This window comes from Balaenoptera borealis (assembly GCF_965194805.1).
Source record: "Balaenoptera borealis genome assembly, chromosome: 21".
NCBI classification, from domain to species: domain Eukaryota; kingdom Metazoa; phylum Chordata; class Mammalia; order Artiodactyla; family Balaenopteridae; genus Balaenoptera; species Balaenoptera borealis.
This window is the reverse complement of record NC_138880.1, coordinates 27,649,517-27,675,154: the sequence shown is the minus strand read 5'-3', so window position 1 is coordinate 27,675,154 and position 25,638 is coordinate 27,649,517. Positions and strand designations below refer to the sequence as shown.

Sequence of the window (25,638 nt, the reverse complement as noted above, 5' to 3'; positions counted from 1 at the left end):
CTTTGATACAAATCTATAACATCACCAGGCTGTCCCAAGCCTTCTGTTGTAAGCACACTGATATTATGCAGGAAGATTTCCTTCTACACAATTCCCTACTCTACCAGGCTTCACATAAAAAGTTTTATACAAGTCTTCTCTGTACTTGACCCCAAATTTGTGGAGGCATCATATGATCTAGCTGTTCCTCCTCTCTCCCACAAGTGTCCCATCCAGAAAGGGTAGGTCATAGATCCCTCTCAAGTGGTCAGCAGTACCTGAGCTGCAGAACATGAGAAAGCTTAGGCCCAAGTTTTGGACACTGTTACATGACCTATGAACCCATGATGAAGCTCAAGATCCCAAACGTGTCTTGTTTTCTGTGTTTCGCTCTGAAGACATAATGTTTTTAGAATGTCTTAGCTTCAAAATCTATATTGATGAAGAAAGACTCATGGTAATATTTTTTAAAACTCCTAAAAATCAGATAAACAATTACGTCTTAAATGTAAAATTACAGTTTCTCTTTGTAAAGGATCCTGACTGCCTCTAGAATTATAAGAGAATCCTTTTTCTCTTTCTTTCATTCAACTTCTTGGCCCTTGACTCATGATAGCTTGCGAAAGTTTAGCTACTGTGTAAAGCTACCAGTTATCTAAAATGAGAAGAGTCTGGGAAGGTATATGTAACCACATCACTGGAAAAATAAAATATGCAATATATCCTAAAAAGGAAAGAGAGGAAGGAGAAGGAGGAGGAGGAAAAAAGGAAGAAGGAAGAGGAGGGGGGTGCGGAGGGGGAGGGGAGAGAAGAAACAGAGCCAGATTAAGAAATACTGAACAGAGGCTCTCACGTTCAAAGTAATGATAAAGAAAACGGGGCCAGGAGAGGATTCCCATGACCAAAGATGGGAGTCATTGGTTGGACAGTTGAGGAGCTACGCACTCAGGATGAAGTAAGCAAATTCAGACAGGAGGACCTAAATGCAACATACCACCCTACTGCACATTTATAGCTTCTTCATAGTGATTTTAAAATTGTAGCTGATCAGTTCATTCAATTTAGTGGGGGATGAGCGCAGTAATAAAAGCAATGAATTCTATGTTGTCAGTTCTAAAGGGTAGGACATTGGAAAGACCATTTTTCTGGGAGAATAGCTGACAGAAAATCAGGAGTTTCCAGGCAAATTGATGCTAGAATAAAGCTTACTTGATAATTTTATATTTTAAAAAAATACTTTGAAAGTATATATTGAAGTACCAAAGTTTTAAGGAATGCCCACCATAATATTTCAAAATAAATGATGCTAAAGAGATTATGATATACTATCAGAAATAACATTGAAGTCATTTACAGGGCAATGAGAGAAATCCATTTCAGTGTGGGTTCATGGATAATGTAGTCAAGAGAAAAGGAAGTACTAAATTAATAGTATTTGGTTTCCCATTCTCATTCATGATATTAAGGAGGGGGTTAACCAAGAGCAAAAGTGAGCTGTTTCCTGAAGAGGCAACAATGCTGAAAAATCAACAAAATTCTGGTTGTCTTAGAGAAAATGAAAAGAAAATAAAGATCTATATTTAGTGTGTATGTATATATATATATATATATATATATATGTATATCTCAATAAGGAAACACAGGTAATTTCTAGTGAGGAATGCATTACACAAGAGCACCATGCCTCAAGTCCTCCTGGTAGAGACAGAGAACTGGGTTGAGGTGGCCATGGATTTGGCCATGGCCAGCACTGCTTATTTTCCTTGTTTACAAAAGCATATTTACAAAATAGATTGGTAACTTTAACTTAACCATCGGCAATGCTTGTGGTGTTGCTTGCACTGTTCATAAATTTTCACCTCCTGATAGTGTTAACAAGTCCTTCTACAGGTATTTTTCACAGAGATTGAGTGCATGGTGATGTAAAGAACTTCATACAATCAGAGCATTTAGGCAGACTGAAAGAATTCTGTGCTCTGTGGAAGGAAGGTATTTCTAGAGAATGTGGCCTGAGAAAGTTCACAATTCTGTAGATTTTAAAGTTTTTTTTTCATAAATATCTTTTATTGAATGCCAGCACCATTGTCATATGGTAAAGATGGCATTCCACATATATTTTCAAATGGATTTTCAGTATTCTAAATGATCCTTATTTGATTCCTAAAAGGAATTGTTCAATTATATTTTTAAGCAGCACGTATTATTATGATTACCAAGTGACTTTATGTATGTTGATAAATAGGAACTTCTTCCAATAATGAAATAAGGTAAAGGTCCATCTTGAGGCAAAATCCCTAATGATTATTGAGTTTTACATAGCAGGTACTTTTCCATTTGTTACTTTTATTAGCCCATTTGACCTTCAAAACAACAGAAACTAGTATACTATTAGTTTGCACATTTTACAAAGGAAGAAGCTGAGTAATGGATGGATTACTTACTTGGCCCATGGTTATACAGCTGGACTTTGAATCCACAGTGGATTCCAGAGCCCATGATCCCAAATACAACTCTCTATTGCCTCTAAATTTCCTTTAAATATGCTAGTTCTTCCTGAAATCAATGTTCTAAAATACATATTAACTTATGGTCACATGCATAGCATATTAATAGAATTCTCTTAATTTAGACTAATACTGAAATAAGGTATTGGGTAGACATCAATAGACTAAATATTTTCACAGAAATTGAACCTCTAGAAGAATATAAAGAAAAACCATGTTTTTCTTTTAAAAAAAAACAGTAATATGCTAGATAAATAAATCATTTAATTCAGGGCTTTTTCAAAATGAATTTACAATTCATTTATTTCCAAGGAATTTAATTTTTCCCTAGAAAAATTTCCAAGGAATTTAATTTTTCCCTAGATAGATACTTCACTATCTACAGTTATTGGTTAAAATAAATATGGTAGACTTCACATATTTGCAATTAAAGGAAATTATTTTTGTTTTAAACATATCTACTTGAAGGGTTTTGTACTTTGTTGCTCAAAAAATTTATTTGGGACAGAGGTGATATTGAAAAGGTTGATAAAAATCGATTTTGACTCATAGAGTTTAAAACTACCATATATTTGTGTACGGTAAAATGAATTGCCACTCAAAATAACATGTCAGAGAGAAAAATGGCAGTTGCCCACAAAATCAATCTCTGGTGCAATCAGTTTTTTTTTTTACTATTATGATTTACTGAGCGCATAGAGTCCCAACTTCAATACCCACAACAACTTAAATTTAGATTCTTGGGGACTTACAAAAACAAAAAATTCAGCTAAATTTAAAGAAAAAATCTCGACTCTATTTTATTTACCAATAAATACTTACTATGATATGGCACATTGGAATGATCTAATGTAATTAAGTATCAAGGAGGATAATTACACTATGGGGTGTGTGTGTGTGTGTGTGTGTGTGTGTGTGTGTATACAAATGGAAGATGTTTTCTTTCAGTGCTACATTTTAAAAAGTATCTAGTCTCATAATGATAATAGATTATTTTAAGGAACAATTACTGTTTCTGGAAATGCTTTTGTTTTCAAAGTTTACATTTTGAATGGGTATTTTTAAAGGGTAAGTGGATGTGGAATTTCATGGCGGTTTTTCCATTCCGAGTTTGAATGTTACTGACTCTGTGATTTAGCTGCCTGTGGAGAGTCCTCTCCTACACTGGGAGACTGAGTTTCTCAAGGGCGAAAAGCTTATTTTCCTCCTCTCCCTGTACCCTGAGCCTGTCTCCGTGGCTGGTTTATAGTAGTGGCTCACTTATCCATTGACAAAGTAATTGAATCAATCACACTTCCTAGAGAATGCCTTGTTATTTTTTTATATTAAAACGTTAAATTTTGTTTTTTTATCATTTATGGTATGATAATTACATTTTTAAAGTATGACCCAATCTTTTCCGTTTTTAAAGTGTTTTTAATGACGCCTGTTATTCTTCAGTAAAAGGAGAAAGGTCAGACACTAGGACTTACATTTGAACAGACACGGTAACTACCTGCTGTCCAGGTGGGCTGAAGCAGGGGTGGGGCATGTGTTCAAGGCCTGGAAAGCAGCCTGTGGTGGTGACCGGGCAGCACCAGTGGGCAGTTATCCAGTTCAGTGTCTACCTCAGTCTCAAAGCAAAGGCATCTGAGGTTCCTAACCCAGATTACAAAAGGAAGGACGGTGAGCTACAAGGCCTGTTGTTCTAACAATCAAAGTAAACTCAGGAGTGACACTGTGAAACTGTAAAGTTTAAAATGGTGGCGAGGAATGGCCCAGAGGGATCTCCTGAGCGGGATCAAGGCGGGGGGATGGAGCGTGTGCAGTGCTTTTCCTGAGCCGCAACACGGTGCAGGTTTGCGAGGGGCCAAGTGTACAGTGTAGAGCCGGGAGCAAAGCGGACAAGACATTTCAGGAACTTAAAACTAAGGAAATCAAGTGTCTTATCTGAAATATCATATAACAAAGACTCAGCAGAAATAAGACAACTGAGTGGGCTGAGTGTTTGTGTAGGTGGCAGTTAGTTTTTCAGCTTCACTTGGATAGTTTGGGGAGCAGAGTCAGTGTAAAAAGGCCCAAGTAAGTGCCTATGAAACCCACTGGAAAAGGAACTCATGAATCGGGGAGGGGTATTTCTTATTTTCTGTATTTAACAAGAGAACAACACATGACACTTTAGGGATGCCGTCAGTCTGCAGGGCTGAAAGCACAGATGCCCTTCTGAGAATCCGGGAGGCACCCGTCACTTAATAGTCATGGGTCAATACTCTGATACTAAACAGCCAGTATTAGGCTTTAAACACTAGAATAGATGAAGCTAACCAGTTGATAATTTACTGGCAGGACAGCGCAAAGAAACAACATTGAAAACGCAGGAAATAAAGACCTTGGAGGGGCTGGGAAACAAAACAGCCCTGGAAGGCAGAGAGGAGGAAGTAATGAACACTCGCTGGCCAGCAGGGCCGGTCTCAGTCTACAGGGGCTCTTCATTCTGCAGTTAAACGCCAGGAGACAGGGGCTGACTGCCCCAGCCAGGCGCCAGTGCTGACACTGACAGGGCCGCATGCCGCGGGGCGGGTGACTCCCTAAAGGCACACTAAATCACCGTAATCACAAGAACTCCGAGACCTGGGCGCGAGGAAGGAAAGCAAAAGGACAACCATTAAAATATCATTATTCTTAATGACTAGCACTTCCTCTGGAGCCTGGAAACTAACAAAATCCCCATCTAAAACAAAGCAAAACAACAAAACAATAAAAAAGCAATAGCTATTATTTTGCTGATTCGTAGCACTGCTTTGTTAATTTGGAAATCTACACTCAGATGATAAATCATGGTTCAATTATAAATCAACAATGACAAGAAGATCCTAGAAGCAGTCAGAAGAGAACAACCAAAAAGGACTTAAAAAAAGGACACACACCTTTGATTTCACAATAGGTAATCGAACAGAGTCAAAACAAATTTTCAGAGAACAGTGTTTTGCAGGAAACATTTTTTGATCAAAGAGCAATTAAGAACTTCCAGATTCAGTTCATTGTGTTGAAAGCTTGGAGGTTGTCACTCATGTTCCTGCAACAGCAAGAAGCTGGACAACTGAAATCCCACGTCTTTTCCTACGTCAGTCAGAGAGCTGAGGTCACAAAGAAAACCGCCACCCTGAATTCTGGAGAGACAGGCAACCCCAGAGGATCTGCGTTCATGGAGCCGTAAGCTGCTGGAGCCGTAAGCTGCTGGAGCCGTAAGCTGGCAGGAACATTTACGTGCAACCTGCATTCTGGCTGGTGGAAAATCAAATGACTCCCAGCCTGCAGCAGTCGGGAACCCTTCATCACACAGCTGCCCAGCGTCTCTGCTTCCAGGGGTTCCACTCTCCACGTGTGCACATCCGTAGTAGCAGACGCTCAGGGAGACCCAAATGCAGATCCTGGAGCTCTTTTCTCTGTATAGCTTCCTTCACTCCAGACCTCTGCCTGCCAACCACCAGCTGCCTCAGAATCCTTCAGCTCTGACCCATCTCCTAAACTTAATGAGCTTGCTTTGCCCAGACTGCCCTCCACTCTCTTTCACCCTTTGGAATGTGCTACTGGCACAATGGCATAGAGTCGAAATCACACAGGATGTAGCCTTTTCAGATTGGCTTCTTAGACTCAGCAATACGCATTTAAGTTTCCTCCATGACTTTTCATGGCTTGATGGCCTAGGTTTTCATGGTGGTGAGGAGGTAGGGCTTGGGAGAGAGCTACCCTGCATGAGGGGCTTGCTTGGTTTGAATCTCCCACTGGCACCCAAGGAGGGAGCCCTCAGGCTTCCCATCAACTTGTGCAAATACAGGGCAGAAGGAGAAGAGGGAAGGGTGAGATTTGAGAGCTGTCAGGAGTCAAACATCAAAAATGAAGTCAGGCTACTCATTACAATTATCTAATCACATAATTCAGTAATTCATAGATGCACTAATTCATTTGACAAAAAATTACTGGGCAGTACATTAAGTCATATACTGGAATTGTAATGGAGTGAGGCCCTCTGGGTTCTCAGTACAGATCCCCCCATGTCCCCCAGCTGCCTCTTGTCTGTAGAAAAACTTCAGCCAAAGAGTAAGTTTAATCAGAAAAATGAGAAAATGCAGAAACAAAGGAAAACAGTCAAACAAGACAAAATAATAATAGTCATTAAACAAAGTCAGGAACCGTTAGTTCCTCCTTAAGGGCGATAGTTAATATTCTGAGTCATGTCCTTTGAGCTCTTTTATAGATACTGAAACCCACACCAGGTGGACGAAGTTAACTACTTGATGACCAGACTGTAGCCATAATATAAGCTGCTCCATCGTACACAATTCTGAGAACTAGCTTCAAGGAGATGGGAACAAACTGACTCTGGAATTGAAGACTAACTGTACTTACACCAATCAGTATGATGCTGATCAGACGACCGCATGACCAATTTCAAGATGACTGTCAGAGCTGACTGTGCTGTTTCTTCCTCCCCCGATACACCCCGGAGACTCTTCTTTAAGAGCTCTTGCCCCCTGATTGGCAGGCGGGAGCTGGTTCTCTGGGACATGAGTCCACCTTCTCCCCAGGAATGCTGGCTTCCTCAGTAAAGGTATCTTTCTTTTAACCCACCATATTTCTCTCAGTATTGGATTCTTGAGCGAAGAGCAGCTGAACCTGAGTTCGGTAACAGGATGATGGCCATAACTGGCAAGATGAAATCCCTGCCATCGTGATGCTTACGGTATAGGGTCATGTTTCCCAAACTTTCAGTTGCCTACTAATTAACTGGGTAGCTTGTTAGAAATGCTCATTATCAGGCCATCCTCCTGAGATCTGGATGGGGCTTAGACATATGCAGAATCATCCCCAGATGAGTTGTCCGTGGATCTCAGTTTAAAATAAGCTTAGTCTAGTCCATTTCTAGCCAGCGTGACAATCGTCAGGAGAGTTATAACCTCCTCTGTGAAGTATTGCAAGTGTTTAATTATGAGAGAAACTGCATCCTGTTTTTCCTGGAATAATACAGGTTTTTGCCTCTGATCTTGTGTCCCATCCAGTTTACCATTTGTCTCAAATGAATTCTAATTGGACAATAAGTTCTTCATTACCAAAAGTCTTGTGCAAACCTCTGGACAGCAGTGTAGCTGAGTAACAGAGCATAGGTTTTGAGTCCGACACCCTGGGTTTTTAGTGCATCTCAGCCACCTGGTCGCTGTATGATCTTGTGCAGACTACTAGTCATTAGCTATTAGTTCCCACGTCTCTAAAATGGGGGTAAGAATGGACCCCCAGTTTCAAAGGAGTGCTGTCCAGACTGAATGAGCTTCCGTATATAAAGAGGTCCGCTCACGTCTAGCGTGTCAGGAGCGCTCAGTTAAGATCTGTCATCATCAGTCGTTGTTATCTCCCTAGTGCAGCATGCGGGGCCGGGAGCAGCTGTGGTAGGTCTGCCAGCAAGATGGCATGTAGAAACTGGAGGCTCGTTTCATTAAGTTCATGCTTTCTCTTTTCTTTAACGACATCCCAGAATAGCTTAAATTTAAATGAATATGATGCTTTTTCTAAGTATTAAGAGTATCCCACCAACTTATTGCTTTATTTTGAACTTCTATGAACCAACTTTTGTTACTCTCATTAGCCAGTCATAATGATCATTTTTTAATAAGTACCGTGCTCTGTGGGAAAGTAATGTGACTTTCCCCCTCAGTCTGACAGAAACTGCAAAGAACTAATCAAAGGAGACATCCAAAGTAACATATGTTTTCTTTTCCAATAATTTTAAATGCTCAAAGGGTTATTAGCATCTCTGTATCCCTGAATTCTCAGATAGTGTAATTATCACATACTGAGACAAGAGATAACTAAAAATATGAAATTTTACTTTAATATTGTTAAAATAGTTGGTGAGCCAACTTTCTGCCGATCATCATTAAGATTTTTCTTCTAATGCAGCATCTTTAAGCTTGTGCCCTTGAGTTATGTAATAAAATACTAGATTTAACCTAAAATGGTGAGGTGCATATATTTGTTTACACTGGGAAGAGCAGCCACAGTCCCTTTGTGGCTGTAATTGTTAAGGCCAACAGCTGTGACATGTAGGTACCTTGTTTTATGAGAAAGTGTGGGCCGAAGACGAGAAAACAGTACCAGCAGCTGCTGGATCCCCTCTCGCCTGGTGTAATCAAACAGTGCTAATCAAACACAACATCGTAAACCAACTATACTTCAAAAAAAAATAAATTAATTTTTAAAAAGTGTTAATCAGACAGACGATGAGTTAGGCTCTGTTTCTCTTCTGAAATCCACTGTAGGAAATAAAGAACTCAGCTACTCATTTTCTGGTTTCTTGTACATCAGTGAGAATGGAAGGAATCTTGTCAGCTCAAGGGTGGGGGCGAGGGATGGAGTAAGAGTTTGGGATTAGCAGAGGCAAACTAGTTATATAGGATGAATAAACAACAAGGTCCTACTATATAGCACAGGGAACTATATTCAATATCTTGTGATAAACCATAATGGAGAAGAATATGAAAAAGAATATGTATGCATAACCGAGTCACTTTGCTGTGTAGCAGAAATTAACACAACATTGTAAATCAACTATACTTCAATAAAATTTTTTAAAAAAAGAAAAGAAAAGAATTAGAAGCGCCTATTCTCCATCGACTTCACAGCCTTGACAAGAAAGCTATAACGCTCACTTTGGGAAAACGTTAAACCATTAAAAAACCAGTCAATTAAAATGCAGGCTGTTGACATGACTTTATTACTCCAAGATGATTAAGTTTTATTTGTTGCTATGTCACTGATTTTGGAAGACTGTGGTACACAAGATAGAGATACTTCTCACTTGGGGGTCTGAGCTGCCTTACATATTACATGTTACATATTATTACACACTACACATTAAACATCACATATTACATGTTACATATTACACATTACTTATCACACTACATGTTACACATAACACATTCACATTACATATTACAATAGGCCTGCCTCTCAGCTTACTTTAACTTAAGTGGAATTCTTCTAGGCATGGTGCTACTTTTTATATCTGTGAATTTATATTGTTTAGTGTTTTTGATTCATTTACAAGTGTGATGTTGCATAACAAGATCATAAGAGGGCTTTGAGCTCAGCTAGAAAATGTTCAATACATAAAACAGTTCATACTGGCTTTAAAGAGCCAGATCCCATCAGAAAATGTCAGACGTATTGACAGCTAGTTGTGCCCTGTGTACAAAGCTCATCCAACGAACCTTTCATCTTGTACAGACTTCTTCCAATGAATATACTCTGCGATATCCTTCACCTACAAGTGGATTTTATGTTTAAATTTCAGTTGTCTTCATGACAGATGGATGTGTCTTGATAATCAACAGTTTATATAATCTTATCATGTCACTCAGTTGTATTTTAACAGTAGTGGTGAACAAGCCTGCAAAAACAGGTCCAATGTTTCTCAAGAGGATATGGGCTCAAACTCCACCTCAAGAAAATGACCCACATACATCTTTTCATCTGAGCCACAGTTCTGCATGTAACCTGGTATCTTTGTATCCATCTTCATTTTGGAAACTTCCCTCGACTTTCTCTTCTCATCAGTGTCCACTGGAACCTTCGTATCTCTCACTTCCACTACTGTTAACTGTTCCTTTTCGCCTTTCCCAAATTCACTCTTAAACAATAATTTAGATTTAAGACTTGACCTTCATCATGCTGATTTCCATTCTTCAGATTATCCACTGCCTTTTGGTTTTGTTGGGATTTCATTAAAAATAAATTTTTAAATGAAGATTATCTTGTAATCTGATATTTGCTGATAACGTACATACCAGGTAATGATTCTGATCTTCATAAAGTTGACAGTTTCACCTGTTGCTTCCCGTGACTCTCTGAGGCAGCTTCAAGCTCTAGCTTAGCACCAAAGCCAGTCCTCTGTGGTCCACACCTGCTGACCTCAGCTTCAACATTTGCCCTCATACCATCTACACGACGTGTTTCTTGCTCTCATGTTTCCTCCCAAGCCTTTTGCAACCACGTCCCCTGTACCAGAGACCCCTCACGCTCCCTTGTCTATCGTCTATCTAACCCTCCCCACTCAGAGCTCAGCACTCCTGAGGATGTTCCCGACTAGCCCGTGTCTGCACTCCCAGCTGACTCGCGGCTATCCTCAAAGCACTCCTCTCACTGCACCAAAATCACCATCTACTTCTCCAACTCTTCTCTTTCTAATGGATTCCTTGGGGGCAGAAACCTTGTGCCGAACACTTTTTTTTTCTATTCCCAGTGTCTGGCACAGCACTTGCCCCCAATGTGTGCTTGATTCATTTGCTGAATGAACTTCCCATGAGCCCTGAATGATCAAATGGAGACGGCTGAGTGGTTGTGATAATCACCTGACATTTCTCTTTCCCTATGTGCAATTAAGCAATGTTGATATCCGTGGTAATAAAGACTCGACACCCATTTTAGACTGTCATTTAGCTTTTGATTTATTTTCTCTCTCTGTTTAATTTTTTTTTTTTTCTGCCATTTCATGACCATCTAAGGAGTGGAAGGAAAAGTGTTTTCTGAACCGGAACTAACCTCTGTAGCCCTGTTTCCTAGTCCTATTCGTTCAACATCTTCGCCAGCAAAAAGGCTGCAAATTGCCAATTGCTCTCTGGAGCGGCAGCTAAGCTGTAACACCTCCTACTTTCAGGAGGGGAATTGTCTTTCCATTATTTCTTCATTTCCTGTCCAGTGCAAATGATATGATTCATTATCATTATGTCATTTGCAGCACAACGATATGATGGGAACCAAATGAGAAGACACTGTTTCCTGTCAAAACTCCAAATTGTGAACATGTAGTTCTGTTTGACTCTCAGCTATGCACTGTACTTAACATCTGAAAATTAGTATTTTAAAAGATTTCTTCCCTCATCTTGTTATGTTAGAGAATATAAGAATGTTAAGATGTTAGATTAAGTTGTAGTTTATTTGATGAAATGTTAATAATTTTTCCATTGGGTAGGTTCACAAAACAGAAAGAAAACAAAACAAAATGGACCCAACGTATAAATTTCCCATAATTGTGTTAAGACCATTGCCCAATAGCAAATTCTGCTTTATTAGAATTCATAACACTCGATGAGGAGTCCCATTTTCTCGGGCGGATGGACAATGTTTACAAATGGAAGGTCTAGTCTTGTTCTGTACATCCATTTCCAAGATGAGTGAAGTGCACCCAGTGATGGAATAAGACTAAACAGGACTACAGTGAGGCAGAGTCCAGGAAGTCCGCGGGGAGAAGAACGGTTTCTAAGAGTAAAGACCCCATTTTAATTCAAGTCCTAAAGAGTGTTTTTCAACCTACTGATTCCCGAAGTTCAGGCAAACTTCTTCTGAAGAAAGTTCATTCCTTTCCTTGTCAGGTTTACACAAACACAAAGAGGTGTTCTGTGAGTCTTAAATACACTTCTAGCAGTCATACACTCAAGACAGGACAGATATCCTTTCTAAACATCTAACTTCTCAAAATACGTCTGCTCCATTAAGTGGTGAACTCAGTGCACCCTGAGCCCCGCCAGTTACTCAACTGGACAGAAAGGGGGTAAACATGTCAGCCAAAACTATGCTGGAGCCTTGTCATGGAATTGAAATGAAAACAGAACATTAAAATATTAATGTTAGAAACTGTCTTTAGTGATTAAATATCATCATCTTTATACTGTTCACAAGTCTTGCTATTAGTATTGACTAAGGTAATGAGAGGTCATCTCTCTAATCCAGTCCCCGACTTCCTGGGTAGGTAACATACACATACATACCTAAGAATGAGATTTTAGAATATCAAGAGAGCTAGCTGTATGGTTTCTTCAGTCTGCAGGCTTCAGAAAAGTGGAAAGGCAATAGATCCCAAGATACCAGTGTCCCAGGAGGATACTAGAAAGAGAATTTCCTCTGGACTCAGTCAAAGCTGTGTCCAAATAGGAGCTCTATCTCTTTGTACATATATAATATAACCTCTGTGTTTCTGTCTGTTAAGGTCAGATAACAACCCACCTTGGAAAATAATTGTGAGGATTATAAAGGATTAATGCATGTGAAGCATTTGAGGCAAATTTACTCCACTTCTGTGTGGTTTCTTCTTATTTAGCACAGATATTTTATATGAGCACAGCCTTAACGCTGGGAGAGAACGGAGGGTCCCTGTTATCTAACCATCCTGCACACACTCTTCTTCCCCCAGGGGCACCGCACATGTTAGCGTTCATGGTACCAAGGAGAAACCCATCATCCTTTGTATTTGCAAATCTTCTTTTAAATTAGCTAAGAATTATTTAAAAGTATGTAAAATCGTAATGGGGCAGCTTATCCTTACATTTCAAAGTATCAATAGTTTTCAGCAATGAGTCCCTCAGTGTTTCAGTGAATTAAATGAGCCTTGTGGTTTTCTCTCATCTGATGATAAAGGAAAGATCAGGTTTGGGAGGGATTTTCCCAGAAATGCTGGCATACTGGGATCAGCATTCTAGGCCTTCACTTTTCTATCTTTAGCTCATTTCACTGGAAACTTCTCTCTTCTACAAACATTATTTCTCCTGTTGTAACTAAAGGGATCTGTAGCAACCTCAAGAGTAATGCTAGTTTACTGCATAAGAAAAGCATCTTTATTATATTAGCACAACAGCACCAGAATGATCTATTATAAATCTATTATTACTAAGGAAAATAAATCCTCAAACGGTGAAAGAAGAAACTGTCCATAAAATTTTTCTCAGATTAAAAATATTTTTCTGAACACTTTGGGGATCGTTTTTTCTTTTTTCCATATTCTTTATAGAATGTTAAAAATTTTTTCTTGGGTCCTAAATTTATTACTGCAGGTGTTTTAGGGTGATTATTTTTTTAATTAGTAAAGTATACATACATAAAATTTACCATTTTTAAGCATTTTTAGATGTACAATTAAGTGGCGTTAGCATATTCAAAATGTCCTGCAATCGTCACCACTATCCATTTCCAGGATCTCCTCATCCTCCAAAAGAGAAACTCTGTACCCATTAAACAGTAACTATCTGTTTACCCACATCCACCCCAGCTCCTTGCAAGTTCTATGCTACTTTCTGTCTCTGTGAACTTTACTACTCCAGGAGCCTCTTGTAAGTGACATCATACAATATTTATTCTTTCACTTTTGGCTTTTTTCACTTAGCATACTGTCTTCCAGGTTTATCCATATTGTAGCATGTGTCGGAATTTTCTTTTCAGGCTGAATAATATCCCATTATTATTGAGATAAATCACTTTTGTTTATTCATCATCTGTCAATGGACACCTGGATCGTTTTCACCTTTTGGCTACCACGGATGATATACAGTTACTTTTCAATGTCACTGGACAATCCAAGTCCTGATAATTCAGGAATTCAAACAGTTCGTTACATTAAATCACTTATTAATTGAGAAAGGAACAAACTCCTTGACCTCTATGAAATCTTCGTCCACGATCCTTTGCTAAAATCCTCACATGTGATGCTGGGGAGACAGCAGGGAAACACGGGAACCACAGTCTACTCCCTTCACCCCAATGTCCTTTTCTCTTACAGCAAAAGCACTTTATAGTTTTTGGATTCTTCTTCATCTCCACAGAGCCTCTGCACACTTATAAGTTCAGGATCTCATTTTTACATGTGGAGGAACTAAGAGAGGGTGCCTTACTAGCTTGTTTGAGATTTTGCATGAATTGCAGGTTTAATTCTCTTCCTACCCCCATCCTCAGACCCTCCAACCCATGTGGATCTCACCCCTGATGCCAATTTGCTAAACACCCATTACACTCTTTACAGGCAAAAATTAACCATTCATTCACCTTTTATCTACCTTGTAAAGAAAGATATATGTTTTGGCAACAAGGGATCTACAAAGAAACACCATCCCTACTCAGAAAAGTGTAATCTAATGGACGGGCAAGAGGGTGTCCCTGTCACCTCTGATCTTCCACAGCATTTACCAAAATGTCTTTCACACACACACAAAAAGATAAATAAATATTTATGAAATTAAATTGTTGAATGAAGCAAATTAGGATATATATAAGAATACTGTTCCTATCCTTGTTTTCTAACTCAGAGAAATGACTCACTGCAGAGTGCTCAGGCTGGTTAAAATGGGGTGAATTGCCTTAAAAGGAGCCCAGATAATGTTGAAATTATGTGCAGTATGAAAGTCTGTGCCCTACTTAACAGTAGGGAGAGTTAGTGTGCTTGAGTTCTCCAACAGGTCAAGCTCGCAGTTCTATGTTTCTGTGGACCACCAAACAGGGAAGCAATAAAAGGAGGTGAATGTTGGGGAGAACTAGGTTAAAATATGAGTGTCCCATGCTAGAGGTATAATGCAGATGCTCTTAATTCTGTGAAAACGTAATGACTTTTTTCAAGGGAAATCACATAAGTTACAGTACGTAGAATTGTGTTTCTACATAATCCTGGTTAAACAGCAATGCTTCCCATGCTTCTGTTACTGTTGGTGAGGTGACCACACATAGTCAGGAGGGTATGGAACCGGGCACGGCTGCGCATGAAGTTTTATGTGCTGGCTTATTGTACTTTCCCTACCTCAGTTGAGCCAAAAATATCACATAGTTGAAAAAGACACCCTGAGTTTAAACAAATGTGGAAAAACAAAGATGTAATGCTCATTTTTCTTTCTTTGGGCAATAAATAAAATAGGCAGTCAAGATACTTTTGTTTATACAGGTAAACAAAGCCTTGCTGAATAATACAGCAAAAAATACCTGCTACTCACGACTGTGAGCTGAAATTGTTCAGCATGCAGTCATAAGTTCCCAAACAAGGGTGTGCCCACTGCCGTACAGACCTGGACAGAACAAGAGATACAGGAGGCACCGAGGGCAAGAACCCAGAACCAAGAAGAAGAATCCAGCTCTACCGGAATTACAGTTCTATTATTATGTAAGGCTTTTATAACTTCTTTACTTACCCTGGCATGGAAATTGATATTAGAACCCTGTTAAACCATATTTAACAATTTATACCCAAGGTCCACATATTTAAGCACTTAGCACACTTAAGTTAAAGGAGATGGTTATCGTTCTTGTTAGACCCTTTCAAGTTCAGGGAAGGAACCATGTTGACCATTGTATCTCCTGCACCTCTCACTGCCCACAGGAGGGGATGGATGCATATTTACTGAGTAACAACATGGATCTCAGTGGACCTCACACATAAGGCTCATGACATGTATCTCCCAGGTTTCTGTGATAATTAAATGACATGACATATATGAAAACGCCAGCCCAGTAATGGGCACAAAAAGGTCACTTTGTACACAAACCCTCATGGAATCTAAAATGAAACGTCAGGTGCAAGGGTCCTGCGGTTGAGAGCCATGTGCGCTGGTTAGTCTCTCCCTGACACTAATTAGCTTCAGCAGACTGTTATAAATTGCTCCAGTGTTTTGCTTCTGTTTCTCATATTTGAAATTCTTTGGGTCTTTGTGAAGAACAAGATGGCAGATGTGAAAACGCACTGGAGAAGTAGGGCAGCCTCCAGAAAGCAAGGAAGCAAGGCATTGTCATTTAAAGCATGAAGGAAATTAGCATATGTTCCTATTTCAACTTGAAAAGTCTCATCTCAGTGACTTCTATCAGCAGTGCTTATTTGACTCAAAGAAAGGGGTCTGGTCCCCGTGGGATATTAAGTATTTATAAAAGACTTTCCTCCTCACACAAGCCAATCAAGATCATTGCTGCTTATTATCTCGTTAACTTCAAAATAACTATATTCCTTTGTGGGTTTAATGTATACGTCAATGCACTTTTGCCTTTTCATAAGAAAAGTCTTCTTTTGTAAGAGAAGGTATATTTATCATGTTTCATTAAATGTTGTCTTCGATGAATAAAATATGACTTTATTCTCATTTAAACTCAGTGAGATGGTTCCAGGGAAGTCTTCTCAAAGCAAGTGACAGAACTTGAGATCTGGAAGATTCGTTATACCTAACTAGGTCAAGGAGTATATTCTGGGGAAGGGGTAAGAGAGCATTCCAAAGAAAAGAACATGTACGAAGACTCCATAACAGGGAACAGAGTAACTTGTTCAATACATTGAGAGAGGGACTCCTTGACTGTAAAATGAGAGCAAAGCCAGGAACAGCAGTGGGTGGAAATGAGGCTGGAGACAGGATTCGAGTCTATTTGGGGCCATATTAAAAATGTTAATATTAATCTGGTGATCAGTCAGGGTGACTGAAGGATAAAAGGGAATGTGAAATGGTGAGATTTCCACTGGATGTGGAGGATGGCAAGAGTGAATAGGAAACCAAGTAGGGGCCGTACAGAAGTCCTACAGAGACAAATGTTAATAGTTTGTTGACTAATTTGTGGAAATGGAGAGACTAGAATCCATTAGAAAGTTAAAAGATACAACTGAAAGTCATTTGTAATGAACTGGGTATCATGGCTGCCATGATAGAGAACGGTCTGTCACATCAGATGACCACGATCTGGTCTGTGGAGAAGTGAGTCAATAACAGTAAACCCCGCAGAGGACCTGGATGGGAGGGAAGATCAGGCATGTGGCTGTGAACAGGGCACTTTGTTTTTGTTTTTGTTTTTTGGGGGGCTGCGTTGGGTCTTTGTTGCTGTGCGCGGGCTTTCTCTAGTTGTGGTGAGCTGGGGCTACTCTTCGTTGCGGTGCGCGGGCTTCTCATTGCCGTGGCTTCTCTTGTTGTGGAGCATGGGCTCTAGAGCGCAGGCTCAGTGGTTGTGGCTCACGGGCTTAGTTGCTCCGCGGCATGTGGGATCTTCCCGGACCAGGTCTCGAACCCGTGTCCCCTGCATTGCCAGGCGGATTCTTAACCACTGCGCCACCAAGGAAGTCCCTGTGCATTTCTTTGACAGCATAAATTGCTTCCTTAGCTGGCTGACACACATGTGCTACACAACTTGCCCCAACTCTGCTAGTCTAGTGACACATTCGTCATTTACCCAATTAATTCAAAACTACTTCTTTTGTGCGAGTATGTGCCAAGGGCTTTTTTAGGCCTGGGAACAGAGCATTAAGTAGGCAGGAAAACTAGTTCTTCTGGAAGAGACTGGCAACAAAAAAGAAATTAGTAAATTGTATAGATTTTAGAATGTTGCATGGTGATAAATATTATGTATGAAAATGAAGCTGCAAGAGAGAGAGAGAGAGAAAACAAGAGCTAGGGAGTGCTAGAAATGGGTTTCCGGGTTAACAAGGGAGATCAAGAAGTTGTTCTTGAGAAGGGGGAGGCCTCCAGCAGAGACTCTCAGGTAGAAAGACGGACAGGGCAGAGTCCCGGGCAGGGAATTTGCCCTCTGGCTGTTGGGGTAACTGTGAGGAGACCAGGGGCACAGGGGGTATGTGATTGGTAGAGCGGGGAAGGGCTTTGCTCAGTGAGGGTAGGTGGGGGCCAGAACTTTTAGGGACACTGCAAAGAATCTGGCTTTTATGGTAGGCGAGATTGGAAATCACTGCAGAGATTTTAATTCAAGAGTTGGAAGTTGCTGTGTTTGATTTCCTAAAGCAATGGTGACTGGCCGCATCCCTTGGGAAGAAATTACTAATATTCAAAAAAGAGTTTAGCTCAAGGTTACCGGTGTGAACTGAATTATTAGGCAAGAATAAACTAAATAGTCCTAGAGGAACCTGCATAATCTGATGAGTGAGTCAGTCATACCAATAAACCAGAAATTGTTTTTTAAATGACCACTCGGTATCAGACATTCTAGGGCAAAGAAGAATTTTGTGACCAGTAAGTATTTACAATCTACATGGAGAGTCACAGCCAATACATGTTTATAAAAGAATAAATGGTGTAAGTAGCATAGACTTAAGGATCTAAAGGTATTTGCATTATTCCATTTTGTAATCTGGTTTCACAGGTGTTTACTTAATTTTCATCATTTTATTTCACACCACCACACACAACCCAAATATGTAGATATTTATGAAAAAGCTCACAATTTAAAGATACATAAATAGTATGGCACAGGGTACTGATATCTTCTGACTTAACCAAGTAGAGATCAAAGTACGTCCACAAGAATTAGGAGAAGTTTCTTGGAGAGAGTGGATTTGATATAAGGAGGGATCAAAACGTAATAAAACATGAAAGTAGAGAGTGGGGAATTTTGTCCTGCAGTGGTTCAGGGTCCTTTAAACGGCGGCACTCCACTTTGGGGGCTGGAGAAGGCACGGGTGACTCCAGAGCCCAGGTCTGGTGGGGAGGGCACAGCAGGGAGATGGCACCTGCAGGGGAGGTCAGCCTGGCAGCTCAGACCTGACCCAGTGGGTGCCACAGGAAAGGCAAGAGGACAGCAGCAGAAAACACACACGTGAGAGGCTCTCTCTTGCCATGACACTGCCACTTGAAAAGCTGGAAAGTCCTTGCTCTGCCTTTGAAGCTATGCCACCAAGTCTCAAAAAAAGAGTCACCAGGAAACTTGTGGAGGTGATGGATCTGTAAATTACCCTGATGATGGTGATGGTCTCACTGAGGTAGGCATATGTCCAAACTCATCACACTGTGTACAGTAGATATGTGCAGTTTTTAAATATCAATCATATCTCAAAAAGGATGTTAAAAAAGGAAGCATATTCTGAGCCCAGCATCTGACATGTAAAAATAATGACAACTTCAAGACAGACAACTTTCATCAACATTCAGGTACTGGGCATGGATTCATTCCGTAGAGTCAGTCTATCCCTTTGAACTGATTATAATTATTCGGTCAGTGTTTAGGAGGGAGAAAGCCTTATTTTCTGTATGTTTCTGATTAAAAATAAGTTAGTTTAAACTGACTTATTACCAGTAAGACATTAGGTAATAATCATACTGGAAATATGTACTGAATTTGATGCCGGTAGCTCATTTACTTTGTTTCAGTGAAAAAAAAAAAAAAAAAAAATCTCCCACAACAACAATAAAACCCTGTAATACACTTCAAAATATTTGACAGAAAATCTGGACTCTCCCTAGATAACTGAATGATTGCAGCAATGAGGATTTACAGATGCTAGCAACCAGGTAGCATATGATCAGAAATAATTATCGACATGTTTTTCTCATGTGCTGTCTCCCATTAAAATGCAATTTGTCAAATTGGAGAGTTTCTAATGCCTGAAATTATGTTTCATTGCCAAAGCTCTTTAAAAAAAATCAGATGCCCTATTGTCTTGTCAACAACAAGAAAATCCATATTTTTGTCAAATTTTCACAGTGAAAACTGCCAGGTATCTGCTGAAAGCATAACATACATATTTGTGGTCTTAATTTATAGTTTACAACTAATACTTGTCATATTTTTCATGGATTTAAATAGGCATCATTAAGAACATTAAGAGAAACTTCACTTTTACTGCCTGGATATTCAAAATTAGATTAATGGGTTAAATTATTTTGCTAATCGCATTGCTTCAAAACTTTCTGGAGTGTTTGATTATTGCAAGAATGAATCTGCTTCCTAAATCCATCTACTCCACACTTAAAGAAACAATACTTCCAGTAATAGGTTAGAAATGAACTGGTGCCAATGAAATATTCAGTGCCTTTACCTAGTGTTGTGGTTTTATATTCTGAATTGTTACTAATAGGCTCTGAACAGAAATACTTCGCCTAAATCTCTTTATGTAAAAACTACATGCTCCTAAATTTCCTTGGACAGGAACACTTGCCTCCCGATGTGAAAAGGTGTTCGCTAAGGCTGCGCTTTGTCAGACAGCATCTTGGAGTTAGCACGGCCTTCAGCGTCGCTTACAGCTTGAATACAAGTTTAACCCTGATGCACTGAGACAGAAACGCAGGTGCCACCGTGTCCTGCTGGACAACTAAAATGTGCCGGATTTCCCATCTCTCCCTTGCAAGCACTCTGAACATGAATCTCTGTCTTGCCCTTCGCTGGTCAAAACCTAGGACAGCATGAAGCTGTCCCCAAGCTTACATGACCCCAGAACATACATTTCCCCTGAAACATTTACCCAGAGCAGTATCTGTATACTTTTAGAAACCCTGGATAAAAGGCAGAGACACTGGAGACACTGAAAAGAGACAAGACAAGCTCTTGAACTGGCCCCAACAGAAAAGTTGCCCAGTTCCTCAGACATAGCTCCTGCCAGGTGACATGGCCCCTCTCCTTTCCAGACCTGGTCAGGCCCCTCTTCTCCCCAAGGCCTCACCTGCCTTGTAAAGACTTGGACAAACACTAACAAAGTTTCTATCAGCTCAAGGCCGCATCCCTGGGAGACCCCAGCCCGAGAAAACAAGGTGCTGCAGCCACACCTGAAGACGGGCCCCGTGTCCCAGCCTCTGGGGGGGCAGCCCGACTTCCCTGACTGCCAGCCGCAGACACAGCCGCCCTAATCCATTTACACTGACCCACCCTCCACAAGTTTCACTCTCTGACCTACTGTGCCCCCCACTCCCTCGTCCACCCTTTAAACCCCCATCACCTTTGCACAAATCGGAGTTGAGTCCAGTTCACGCTGGACTCTCCCCTGTTGCGGTAGTTATTACTGATGGAAATCCATCCTCACCACGTACCTAGTGACCAGCTGTGTTGATCGCTGATGCAGGTGAGGACAAGGTCAGCGGGAGAAGGAAGCCCTCAGCAGGTAGGAGAGGGCACGCAGTTGGGGCCTGAAGGAGGTGGAATGAAGGACCCCAAGACCGTCCGCATTCACAACACACCCTCACAGCCCCAGTGACGCCCACAGGGCACAGATTCTAAGAGACCCTGACAGAGGCTCCCGTCCTGGCTGCGCCCAAGTTACTCTGAGTGAAAGGACTCACCTTTCAGCACTGAGGTTCACCACTGCATCTGTCTTAGGTTGGGGTTTCCCAAAGAGCTGAACAGCAGCAGTTATTTGGAGGCGACCCCAGGAGGAATCAGCAGGGGGTGGGAGGCAGGATAAGGAGGGAAGGAGTGCCATGAAGGCAGGATCACTTGGAGGGTTATCTCCACAGACAACAGCTTCTGCTCCATTGTTTCCCTCCCGCGGTGTGATTTTATCTTTACCGTGATTTTTCCTGCTTCTTAATAGAGAAAAAATTTCTTATAGAAAACAAATCTCGTGTTCGTTCTCCCCACAACCATCGAGGCCCCAGGCTCTTCCCTCTGTGATCTTGGTAATTATTACCACAAGGAATTCACCTTCATATTGATTAATACCTGATATCTAAAAGGAGACTCACTTTCCTGGTCATTCCCCACATTGTGTTTATACACATTGTGTTTTGAGATTCTAGCTGGCAAAACAATGTCTTCTTCCATTTTGTATCCTGAACAATTCACAGGGTGCCAAATTCATAGTCTGCACTCTAAAATATTTACTGGATGAATGAATTCTTACATCACACTATTCTCGTGGTAGAATTGTAAATATTGCCAAAAATACAATCTTCTATACACAGTAGATAAGACCACTTGGCTTTTGTAATGATGTTTCACTGTCAAAAAGGATTTCGGAGTTTATTTTGTCTTTGCAAGAATTGAGGGTCACTGATTAGTTCATGACACCACTGCAGGTAGACAAGAAGTCTGTAATCCCTTCATTTTCTTCTTTGTCCAGGGCTTCAGTTAGGTGCTGTTTTCCAAATAAAGGAATCGATACAGAGAGACAGGCCAAACCTATATGAACCACATTTTGTCCAAGAAGAACTGTTATAGGAACGAACATTGAGTCCGTTTAGAAAACCGGAAATTCCACTGTAATTGGGACAAATTGACCCTGGGGTTTGGGAGGTGTATAAGCAGTGAGGCATTTGGAGTTCGATGCTTATTACCTACCAGAATGATTAAGCTAAGCTGTTTATTACAGCTTGTCTGGGACAAGGCAGTGAGCCAAGACTGCCTTTAAAAACATCGCAATATATACTTGCTTTATTTCCCTGACCTACCTGCTTTGCTCACATTGAGCAGAGGACTGCATATACCTTGTTACATAATATTAGATATCAAATATCTTTATTTTAATGCTGCTTATGTGGTTTTAATAACTAGGTTTTAAATAGAACTATTATATTTCTGTGACCACTGAAGTATCAAATAATTCTAGAATATCCCCCCCCCCTTATTCCTCTTAGTCAATTTCTTATTTAAAACATCCAGTTTATTTCACTATGAGTCCAAGTAGATGATTTCTAAAAAATTTTTTTTTAATTTGTTTATTTTAGATCAGAAATAGTTTGTGAAGATTACTTAGTGCTGGTATTTCTAAGTGGAAGGACTCCTGCTCTAGTTATGAGTCATTTCAAGTATACTTGACTCTGACAGTCTATGGCACAAAATCCTTCTTTAAAGGAATAATGGTCCGTAGCACAGAACATTTTAAGTTTTGCAAAATACAACTTATGCAAAATACAACGCTATGTGAAAGACAAACTTATTGTGACGCATGATGTTTTGTAAAAAATCTCTTTTTATGCCGCATTCACTTAGGAGGAAATGTTTTGTTAAGATGACTTCCTATCTTTTTGCTTCTGAGGAACCTATCTCATCTGATTCTTCAAAAACCAAAAAACTTCAAGAGGTCACACACCATAGCCAGAACAAGTAGAGGCCATCCCACAAAGGATGACCACAAGTGATGGTTTGAACTACCTGTGTAGGGATCCGATGATATTTATTCCACTACTAATGCATATTGTAATGATATAGAGAGATTAGTTGAGAAGAACTGAACTGACAAACATATAATTAATGATACAAATATTAAGCATGTATATTTAAAAAGCGATAATGTCGATTTATAATTAGGGTGTGACCAAAGTTAACTAGCAGTCCTCCTGCACTACGAGTAGTGAAACACTCAGTTGGGAAGGGGAAGGGGAAGGGGAGGGAGGTACCATTACTGAGTGTGACTCTGTACCAGGCAACGTGCAGAGGTAAGTTCATGGCATCTTCTAAACAGCCTTGGCCATGTGCATCATTATCTCAGTTTTATCAATGAGGAAATATCAACTTAAAGAGATTTAATACTTTGTCAAATAGAAAGTGAGAAAACTGTTTGAACATAGATTAAAAACAAGTCCATGCCTTTGTCCACTGCACTGTGTTATAGCTCTCCTGATGTCTTCCTGATTCGAATTTTATTCTGGTTCCTTCAGGTCTTATACCTAAACTGACCCTTAGTTGTTTCATATTTGACACAATAATTGCATAGTCATGACATTCTTCATAATCATTCCAAGTTACTGACTTTTTTAAAATTTTATTTTAATTTATTTATTTATTGAAGTATAGTTGATTTACAACGTTGTGTTACTTTCAGGTGTACAGCAAAGTGATTCAGTTATACATACATATGTATCTATTTTTTCAGATTCTTTTCCTGTATAGGTTATTACAAAATATTGAGTATAGTTCCCTGTGCTGTACAATAGGTCCTTGTTGGTCATCTATTTTATATACAGTAGTGTGTATATGTTAATCCCAAACTCCTAATTTATCCCTCTCCCCCTTCCCCTTTGGTAACCATAAGTTTGTTTTCTATGTCTGTGGGTCTATTTCTGTTTTGTATATAAGTTCGTTTGTATCATTTTTTTTTAGGTTCCACATTAAGTGATACCATATGTTATTAACTTTTCTGCCTCAAATTTGTGGAGTTTCCTCACCAGCAATGACATGGCTTTGAGTATTTTCTTTCATATTTGCCACTTCATCGATTTATGCAAATGCTTAAGCAGCAAGGATTTTGATTTTGTTCCACAGAAATGCTCATTTAAAATAAAATACCTTCTATTTGGAATCTTCCATAACTTGCTCCTTTGCCTGGACTTCTAGAGATTTTGTGCACTTCTCTGGTTTTAAAAAGGCTTCAGTAAAACATCTCAATCAAATCATTACTTAAAAGATTTTCAACTATCTAATTATTCATTCAAAAACTTCATTTCCAGCATCTGGATACTATGGTATATATCACTGTATGCCAAGCGGATGCAGACGTGAAAAAATACTGGGTCACAGCTCTCAAGAAAGTTACCATCTTTTGAGGGTATATAGACATGAAAATGTAAGTGTGATATGTAAAAGAGAAAACACACAATTCTGTGAAAGCTCACAGCAACAAGCTACCCTAGCTTTGGTAGTCATCTAATTCCTACCTGAGTAAGAGCTACCTGGGGGCCTGGGAAGGGAAGTGCGTTCAGGGAGAGGAAGATGGTTGAAGTTCTGAAGATAAGGGAAGGCAAGGCACACTTGGGGAGGGTTGAGGAAGCTTGGCATGTGTGGTATAGAGAAAGGGAAGAAAGGACAAAAGATAAGATTTAGAAGAGAATGTTTGATTATGAAATGTCTTGTGACTCATATGTTAGGATTTTAACATATTTTCCCAGAAGTCTATAAGAAACCTTTTAGGAGTTTCGAACAAGGATATATCACGGTTAATTTGCATTTTTAAAACATCATCCTGGCTGCAGTGTTGAGAGTAAATTGGGGAGCAGATAAAGAGGCAGATATGAATGCAGAAAAGCCACTTGGAAATGCATGCATGCATCTGATTGGGAAATGATGGCAGCACAGATGTGAGGGCTGGAGAAAGATGGACAGAGCTAAACATATTTCGGATGTAGAACAAGATTTTGTGATACGTTGTCATGATGGCAGAGAGGTAGTGGTCAAGATCAAGAGCTTGGTGCCGTTGGTTATGAGAAGTGATTCTAGAAGAGGAAAAGTCAGGGGGGAAATGTTTTATTTATGTACATATTAGGATAAGGACCTTTGGAACCACTTGAGTAGGCCGTCTGGAACACAGTGAGCCAGACAGGTACTGGCATCAAGAAAGAGAATGGAAGAGACCTCCATCATGCCCTGTATCAACTGCGGTACCTTTCTACAGTTTAAATCTACCCTAATTTTGGTAACTGTAGAAACAAACAAAAACCTCTGACATCAAAACACCACCTTGCCTTTAGACTCTAAACTAAAACTACTGATGAGCAGCAATATTTTTAGGATAAAAGTTAAGCTGCTGTAATAAATGAGATGGATGTTTGTTTTTCTCTTCCCCAGCTCTGTAGAGGTAGCTGGAGCCCAGGACAGTGGGCAGATCTGCTCCCAGAGCTCAGAGGCCCAGGCTCTTTCTGTCTTGTGCTCAGCATCACCATCAATGAATTGTCTCAGCTCTACCTCCGAG

At 40.0% G+C, this 25,638-nt stretch overlaps 1 long non-coding RNA gene across 1 annotated transcript; it reads right to left on the bottom strand.

Moving 5' to 3' along the window:
• Positions 1-626: 626 nt before the first annotated feature.
• On the bottom strand, positions 627-5,693 carry LOC309619806. The gene is made up of 2 exons (XR_014239250.1): positions 5,086-5,693; positions 627-5,046 (listed from the first exon to the last, which is right to left on the bottom strand). It is a non-coding gene; the product is annotated as an uncharacterized lncRNA (long non-coding RNA).
• Between the last annotated feature and the right edge of the window lie 19,945 nt (positions 5,694-25,638).